At 32.8% G+C, this 9,534-nt stretch overlaps 1 long non-coding RNA gene across 1 annotated transcript; it reads left to right on the top strand.

Annotated features, from left to right (window-relative positions):
- The first annotated feature begins 2,575 nt into the window (after nucleotides 1-2,575).
- Nucleotides 2,576-5,455, top strand: LOC131004610 (uncharacterized). Its single transcript, XR_009095078.1, has 3 exons — nucleotides 2,576-2,704; nucleotides 4,560-4,626; nucleotides 5,230-5,455. It is a non-coding gene; the product is annotated as an uncharacterized LOC131004610 (long non-coding RNA).
- Nucleotides 5,456-9,534: the final 4,079 nt, after the last annotated feature.

The following is a 9,534-nucleotide window of genomic DNA, read 5'->3' as shown; positions in this document are numbered from 1 at the left end:
CATAATTCCAAAAGCTCAATCACTGTTGGTAGCAGGTAAAGTGCTCAATCACTGTTGGTAGCAGGTGAAGTGGCCGACAGACGTATCAAATTTTCAAAAGGTGAAATGGCCGACAGAGTACCAAATTTTCAAAAGCAAATGAAGACTTTCATAGCACGATTACATAAAATGGCCGACAAACGTACCAAATTTTCAAAAGCAGATGAAGACTGATGATCCACTTTCGTTTTCATTGATACTGATGTCCCAAAGAATTCTCTATATAAGAAGACTCTCATTCATTTCAACATTCAGACGAAAATTGACGGAGCAAGTCATTTTCCAAAACCTCTAAACCATTCCCTCAGTTTATAAAGCCTAGTTCTTTCAAAATTATTTCTCTGAGTCTAATTAAATATTTTTGTTTATCTTCTTGATCAGGGACCTTTTCTATAAGGTCAAAAAGTAATTCTTTTTCATTTTTATTTTTTGTAATGACATTAATATTAAGAGGACAAAATCCATTACAAGGATCTTCATCTTCTTCAGATTCATCACTATCAAATATTTGATTTATGAAATTATTTTCAGGATCTGTTGAGGAATTTTCATCTGAATATTCTTGTTCTTCATCAGAAGATATTTTTTCTGAAATTAATAGAGATGAGATTTTATTCTTAAGATCTTCATTGTCGAAAAATATTTCATCAATTTTTCCTTTGAGAGGACAGACATCTGCTTTATGTCCCTGTTTATGACATTTCCAACAAGTAATTTTTGATTTTTCAAATTTTTTAAAAGGTTTTTGTTTAGAAAAATTTCTAGATTGATTGAAAGGTTTTCTGAAATATTTTCTTTTATGGGGTTTATATTCAGTGGTCTTTGAAAATCTTTTCTCTTTTTGTTTAAGTTTTGAGGATGGAGCTTGAATCTTTTGTAGACCAAATGACTCACAAAAGGTTCCTATTTCTTTTTTGAATCTATTCTTTTCAGAACCGTATTTGGATTGTATTTTAAGTTCTGTGCAAAGTAAAAGGCCTTCTTTTTTAATAAAAGCAAAGAGTTGACCATAAGTGATTGTTGTGAAATTTATTTCATTTGATCCAGTGGCTTCTTTGAGTTTTTGATGTATTCTTTCCCCAAATAGTTTGGGGAGTCCTGCTATGAATCTTTCTTTCCAGAATGAAGCATTACAATCACTTCTTTTAAGGATATGAGTTAAGAAGACATCTTTATACCATCTATAATCAGATAGGGTAGGACATCTTAAATTAGATAGAACTATTTGAGTAGAATCTAATTCTTCTTTTGGATTTCCTATGAAATACATACCTATGGTAATTATTAAGAAATCACAGGCATCATTTTTATCAACAAAGGTACCGTCTTCATCTTCAAATGTGGTTACGTGTTGAAGTATTTGTTGCTTATCATTTATGTCTAATGAATTATCCCACCAGTTTTTAAGTTGTCCGGTAAATCCTGTGACTATTGGTGCAGCAGCATTTTCTTCAGTTAAATTTTGAACTTTATAAGCAATTCTGGCCATGCCCATTTCTTGAAGTATATTAAGAATTTCATATTCTGATCTACCATCAATATTCCATTCGTGAATAGAGTGACCATCATATTTGGAATTATTTTTGAATTGAGGTCTTTCCTCGAATTGAATATCTGGAGGAGTATATCTATTATTATAATAGTTTTTTGTTCCAGATTTAAAATGTATTCTATTGATTTTATTATCATCAGAATTATTTTCTTGGTTTTCTAAACAGTTAATATTTTTTGTTCCAGAACCAGAGGGGCTTTCTAACTTTTTAGAAATTCTATCAATAAGATTATGAGTAGTAGATAATTTGTAATACCCGGGCCTTTGATGACGTGTTAATTGCTTGAGTTTGAGTAATTAGGGTTTAGATCCCTTGTTTGATTTACTTTGTAAAGAGATGAGGAGTTATATGAAGTTTTCTTGTTATTTTTTTTAAGATGTTGAGATGTTCTTTCGATGATGTGAGAATGATGTGGGATTTTATATCCGTATTTGAGTTTGAGTATTTGAATAATTCGAGATAATTATTTGAATGAGAACGATGAACTCGGAAGTGAGATCTGAGTCCGTTAAGACGTTTTTCAAAATTTTGACTTTTTGACGATGAATAGTAAAATACTGCTATTTCGTCTTTTTGTCGACTTTCAAAATCTTACGTGCACGTCGTCGAGAAATATTCTTAGTTTTTCGATACGAGTCCAATAATGAAAGTTTTTATTTTTGGACGACGAGTGAATAGTAAATCAGGATTTCTCGATAAACGAAATGAGCTCGTTTATCAGAATTTCGAGAACGAGCTTGTGTTTTCTATATTTATATAGAATTACGAGTGCAATGAAAGTGAGTAGAGGTTGAGAGGGCGAGTAACAAAGAGTATGGGTTGTTAGTTGTTAAAATGAGACGAGACGAGATATTTAACGACTAACGGGTTAATATCTTAAATATCTAACCTACCCTACCCCTAACCACCCCCAAACCTCCCAAAGCCCCTTTCCCTATTAAAGTGTTGGCTGCTACAACCAAACACTCTAAACTCACGCACAACACACAAACTCACACACACAACACCCAAAACACACACTATATTCAACGTTAATACCATTTAAGCTTTTGACCTCCGATTTGAGCACCGAGACGAGCGCCGATCATCTTTTCGATCACGTATCTAAGTAGGTAAGATCTCTACCTACGTTTTGATGGTTTTCTTTTCGATTTTCGTCGACGTCGAAAAACGTCGATTCTCGACTTTATTTTGAAACGACGTCGGATCGTCGTGAAATTTTAGTATGTTGTTCTTGGGTAGATGTTGAGCATGTTTAATGAAGGGAGTAAGAACGGAACGAACCGTAGCTATGAAACCCATGAGGGCAGCCCCGTTTTTCACATATTAGCTTGTCTTTCGATTTTTGTTTGATCGTTTTGACTTGATATTTGTGCTTAAGGGTATGCTAGAATCGATATATATTAAATTCATATTTTTCCAAGCACGAAAATTGTATAAGTTTTTAGAGTATGATTATTTAAATTCGTGAAGTTTGGGACGTTGCATAATGAATATTATTGCGTATATGTGTTCTACGATATCACATGAGCATGCTAATTGATTTACAATTTATGGATGATAATTGTTGAACGAAATTAAAACTGGAATTCTGTCAAAATTTTACAGCAGTTTCAAGCTTATGTTTCGATGAGTTTTCATTGCTTGATGGCTCTGAAATTTTAGTATGTTTATCTATGATATGTGTATTTCGTCGCTGCAAAATTTCATGTCTTTTGGATGATGTTTGGTATTTTAAAGATATTTTGAAAAAAATCCTTGACAGAATCTGTCAACTGTTGGTAGACTTCACACAAACGTTTATATCTATTAATCCATGAAGGATTTTGCATCACCGTTTTTTTTAAACGAAACTAGACTTCAATACTTTTCTAAAAACATAAGATTTCGATTTTTATGACCTCTGAAACAGAGCAGTTTATTATTTCAAAAATGCCCTGTTCTGCTGTCATATTTTTCCAACAGTAAAAGTGTATGAGTTTCATTGTTTATTTGGCAGATCATATGAACGTTTTCTCTTGTGAACTTTTAACCAAATCTTCAAGGATACCTTTAGTTTTGGCTGATTAAATTTGATTGAATTTTATTAAGGTTTGCCTTGGTTTCTAATGGCCTAAACAAAATTGGCAGAAACTGTCAATCTTTGACAGCCTGCACTAAAAGAGCATTATCTCCAAAAACCTTTAACCTTTTTGGTTAACTACCATTTTTAGAGTGAACTACACTTCATGGAGTTTTTGAGATCAATTGGTATGAGAGTTTATGATGATTGAGTTGGTTGTTATGAATTTTTAAAGATGACACAAAAACAGCAAAACTTTCTAGAAAACAACTTGATTATATTTGTTTTGATGGATGATACGATATGACTAAATGGTGTGAGTTGTGAGAGTTATGATTAACGCACATAAATGTTGGTATCTGACACTCGAACAATTGGTGTCGAGTATAAATGATAGTTTACTGATAAAGAGTTTTGATGATTTTGAATTGTTTGGTTTGCGTTGAAAAGATGTCAAGATGTTAAGTTTTGAGTCGAGAGACGAGTTCACGTAGTGAGATTCACGCGTTGAAATCTCGTGGCTGACATTATATATGAATAGGTCATGTCGAAATTTTTAGTGAAATTAGAATTTGAGCATAGTCAATTCTTGTTGACCTGTGACTCAAATACATACCTAATGGAAAGTTTAACTTTCTAATTGGTTAATTAGACGAGATGAGAGCGAATAGATCTGCTAAGAAAGTGGACTTTTCGATGTGTTAAATATTTCTTTTAATTGAAGCGCTGCTAATTATAACATAAGGATGTTATAATTAATGAGTAATGACGAGAGATAATAATTGTTATATTGATTAACAATCAAGAGAGATGAACATTAGAGATACTAATGTTTCATAAAAGAGATTAGATTATTAATCGAGGTTTCTTTTATAACTTCTCACCAATTCTTCATAACGATGAAGGTCCTTTTGGGAAGTAACGACTTGAGGGAGAGAGTGACGTTACTCATTGATACAGAGACACAACGAGGTGGGCATTACTTTTACTATACGTATATAGAGATCCCCTGCGTGTCGTAGGCCTCTTATACGAATGAATGCATGAGATGATTTAACTGTTAATTTCAGTTTTATATATCTATCAAACGAGTTTAATGCTACCTTTGAACAAGTTATTTCGTTACAAATCTTTGAACTGGAAAATATTACAACTGTTGTCTTGCCATAAAATGTTTAAATTTTAGTATGATATCTATCTGCTTTGGCTTTGCCAATGATGCAATCGAATTCGGGTCCTGAGCAGTTGATAGCTATCCTGCCAGGGCTAGTGTACACCAGTGACCGTGAGTCATCTAGCGGGTTGGCCGGTCAAGTGACCGTGAGAGGTGGCCACCTCTCCGGCACACAGTTTCAGATATGATAGATTACAAAAGAACTTAGTCTGATCAGACGAACTTTAAGAATCACAAATGAACTTAGTAAGCTTGGGCCTTTTTAGCGAAAAACTCCCTTGCTGTACTGTTTATGATGGCATGACAATTTACAGTTTTGAAGCATGTATTTTTATACCTAGGCATACGTGCCCACTGAGTGCTTTTGTACTCAGCCCTGCATATGTTTTCTAAATGTGCAGGTTGAGCTGATGTGATGATGGTGCTGAAATGAGCGGAGTCTCCAGGGTTGTTAATAAATAGTTAACCTGTCTAGAATATGTCTTCATACATATGTCTAGCTACTTTCCGCTGCAAGATGTTGTTGATGTTATAGTATGTTATGTCATACTTTGAGTCTTAAGAGAATGGTTTCATACGATGTATAACTTGATTAATGATATTAATTAAGTTTTATGCTGTCTTTCATAGACTGTTTTCAATTGAGTATTAATGAATAAAAATGACGAGTTTTATTAAGATGAGTAAGTTTTACGGCTATAAATGACGCCCCTTTTCTTCCCCTTCTTCTTTAACCCCATCCCTAGTCGTGGATCACTCGGCCTAACTATCCATAGTTAGGGCGGGCTGTGACATAATTTGAGTTTGTTTTCTATTTTCTCAGGAAGACTTCTAGGAATAAAATGAGGATTTGAAATATTATGTGGAAAATTATTTATTTGTTTTTGTGAATCAATTTTTGTTGAAATATGATCTATTTGTTCGGCGATAGTTTGTAAGATTTGATTTGAATAATTATTTTGTTCGTGGAGTTTTTTAATATCACTCATTTTTGGTCCATCTTCTCCGTCTCTTCCAGTACGAAATGGAGTAGCAGATATTTCTCCATTAGGAATTTGTATTTTGATATTTTGTAAAGGAGGATGAATGGAAGTTAATATAGAACCAGTAGCTAATTTCCATTTTTTATAAAGGTTTGTTTGAACATTTATTTGATCTAGATTGTAGACATTATTAATATCATTAAGCTGACAGTATCCTTGAAACCAATCTAAAATTGGAATATTAGATTTTAATTTATGTAATCCTTTTATCCATTCAATTTGAAGTTTATCTCTTCAAGGTTTTTCAAGTTTTAAAAACCATTCTTTTCTTTCAATTTCTTCTGGATCATTAAATTCCTTTTCAAGGTAATTGAAATTAATAGAGAAATTCATATTAGAAATCATATTGATTTGATCTTCCATTTGAGAAATAGTAGGAGATCCTACTTGATGTGTTTCTTCTTCAGTTTGATAACTAGTCGAAGGGATTGGAGATTTGTAATTAACTTTAATATTAGGATAATTAAATTTAGAACTTTCAGAAAATGAATTTCTTGATGAGACTTCTTGAATACGTATTGAGGATTTTCTTTGTTCTCTATATGAATTAAATCTTAGAAGAATTCTCCCGTCATCATCTTCTTCAATCTCTGAGACTTCTCGTTTTTCAATTCCTCTTGGTATTTGAGGATTTTGAATTATGAATTCATTAGGAATAGTTATTTCATTCCATTTAAGTCTTTTAGGAACGAAAGATGTTGAATTATCAGCTTCAATTTGAAGTATGACAGTTTCATCTTTTAAGGTTGGAGTGAATTTAAATTTTGGATTTAAATGAGATGACATAACTCTAAAGTAAACTCGATATATGACAGCAAAATTTTTACAAAGATTCTTAAATTCATCTCCTTGAAGGTGAATATCAAGAATTAAAGAATCAAGAATTAAAGGATCTGTGAGATCTATGGAATAATTGGGAGCACAGTTGAAATAAATAGGACCATTACAAACATTTGTTTGAATCATTGCTAATAAAGATGATTTATACTTCTTTAATCTATTATCTCTAAGGGCAAGATAAACAGGAGCATCAACTCCAATATGAACTAAGGGTTTAACTGCTACTTGAATTAACCCGAAATGAATATACCTATAACCCTTTTCTATGTATTTTCTTATAGAAACTTTTGAAAGAAGTTGCATGCTTTGAAATTCTTCTTGAAGAGAAATAGTTTCTTCATGAGTTTTAATAGAAAAAGCAGTTTTGAAATCAAATGTTCCGATTTGATACATAGATTCTATTGGTTGTTCAGGAATAGTCCAATTTGAATAATTGTTTGGTATGCTGATTTCACTGGATTGAACAATACCAGAATTATTCGCATTATTATTTTTGGAAAATAGAGTTCTTATTCTGGATGCCATTAATACTGATGAAATTTCTTAGGCTTTAATGGATCGATTCAATTTTAACAGGGACCACCTAATCGGGACCACCTCACTTGGGCTGACCAAACGAAACAAGGCTGACCAAACCGTTAAATTGATAGACCAAATAAAGCTTTGAAATTTAAACAGTAAAACAGAGTCTAGGCAAAGTCCTACTCTTTTCCTAGATAATATTGGAATGGCTCTGATACCAATCCTAACCCAGGGAATTAATAATGGTATTGAGTGCAATATAAAAATTGAAAATGAGTGCTATAATAAAATCTAGGACTATATAGAGAAATTTTGAATTCGTAAAGAGAAATTATACAAGAAAGTAGGCTTTATAAACTGAGGGAATGGTTTGGAGGTTTAGAAAATGACTTGCTCCGTCAATTTTTGTCTACCTCTTGAAATGAAATTCAATCCTGTTATATAGAGGATTTCTTTTAGATGTCTTTGTCGACTGATGAGTGGAGATTGGCTGGAAATACCTCAAAGTCTCTAATTGAATAGTTGAGTGGACCATCTGCTTTTGAAAAATGTGTTTATGTGCCTTGAAAGTTTTTTGATTGGAGTCAAAAGTTGTCGTGTGCCTTGAAAGTCTTTGATTGGAGTCAAAGGTTGTCTGCCATCTGCTGCTTTTGAAAAGAGTGCCACAGTCTTGAGTGAGACTCATGATGGGAAAAAGATGTCGGCCAACGTCAATTATCCCATGGTTTTGCTCCGAAAGTCTTGAACTTCCTGCATTGAGATAGGTTAGTTGAAATTTTTTTATTTTTCTTTTTCCTTTTTTCTTTTGTTTATTTTTTCTTTTCTTTTTTGTTCTTTTGAATTTTTCTTGTTTTCTTTCTTTTTCTTTTGCTTTTTTTTTCTTTTTATTTTTATGAATAGGATGAACAGGTAGTCAGAAATCAAAGGGATCTTGTTCACATGGTCCTCCATAATCTGCACAAGATCCTTCAGAGGTGGTTTCTTCTGTTTCTGATTCTCTTTTCATCTTGATGAATTGTAGATATTCTTTTGCTGTCTCGGGATCTTCTTCAAAGAGTTGGAACATCTTGACTTGTTTTTGAGAAAGAGGAACTGATTCTTTCTTCTTTTCTTTGGAAGGAAGATCTGGAATGATATTTTCTTGAACTGCTTTCTCCCATTTGGGTTTTTCACCTGTCTGGAGAAACTTCTGGACAACATTGAAATTGCAGAGCTTGGTGGAGAAGTTTTTCCACCATTTAATTTTGAATTCCCTAATAATTGACATGGGTAATGGTTATGGATGGAATTGTGCAATAGCATAACTCCAGCAAAAGATCCAGGGAACTTTGAATTCCGAATAGAATTGAATATCTTTGAGGTACATAGGACCTGGGGCTTTTGAAATGTAATGATCGTATCCTTGATGGACGTCTGCTGGGAGGATATTGGGTAATGGACCGAAATCCATCCACCATTCAAGAAACCAGATTGGATATGAAGTTTTTGAAAATTTCGAATGGAAAGTAAAGAACCATGAATGATCAAAGGGTCTGAGGAAAAAGGTTTTGAACCACGCCATTTTGTAGTCTGGATAGGAATATCCTTTTGGTGAATTTTTTTTGGAAAATCCTCTTTCAGAATGAGGAAAAGTCCATTCATCAGAACGGACGATCTTTTTGATGATACATTTCGAGAATGAAATTCTTTCTGGATTTTTGGGATCATATGTATGAACAAGTTCGATAGAATTTGAATCAACAAGGATGAATTCATAGAAAATTTGAGTCTTTTGAGTATTGTCAGAATACTATTGGCATCATTTTGGAAAGTACCTTAAAATAATATCTTTGAGTTTTGCAAAATCTGGAGTTGTAGTGAATTTTGTCAAGGTAATATTCTGAGCATTTGGTTTGGTAAAATAAGTATTGGAAGGGTTGAATTTTGAAATAGTTGTCTTTGAAGTTGAAGCTTTAACGGGAGTAGTAGGTGCGGGAACTTTGACTATTTGAGAGTATGGGAGTTCTGGGAATTCAACAAGGGCTTGGAATTGATTCGGATTATTTGGATTGTATCGACTCATGCTTTTCTGTAGAATTTTGAAGAAATTCTCTGGTTAGAAAATCAGGTAAAGAATTATTTTCTCCTTTGATATATTCTATGTCAAAATCAAAACTTGAAAGTATAGCTTGCCATCTGGCAAAGATTTGTTTTGAAACAATATTTTTAACATCCTTTTGTAAAACTTCTTTAGCAGATTTGCAATCGATTCTTAAAAGAATTTTTTTATTAAAAATGTCACTTTGAAATTTTGAAATACAA

The sequence above is a fragment of the Salvia miltiorrhiza genome, unplaced genomic scaffold, assembly GCF_028751815.1.
Source record: "Salvia miltiorrhiza cultivar Shanhuang (shh) unplaced genomic scaffold, IMPLAD_Smil_shh original_scaffold_441:::fragment_1, whole genome shotgun sequence".
In the NCBI taxonomy this organism is placed as follows: Eukaryota; Viridiplantae; Streptophyta; class Magnoliopsida; order Lamiales; family Lamiaceae; genus Salvia; species Salvia miltiorrhiza.
Note: the sequence above shows the minus strand (reverse complement) of the source record. Positions and strands in the feature narration are given on the sequence as shown.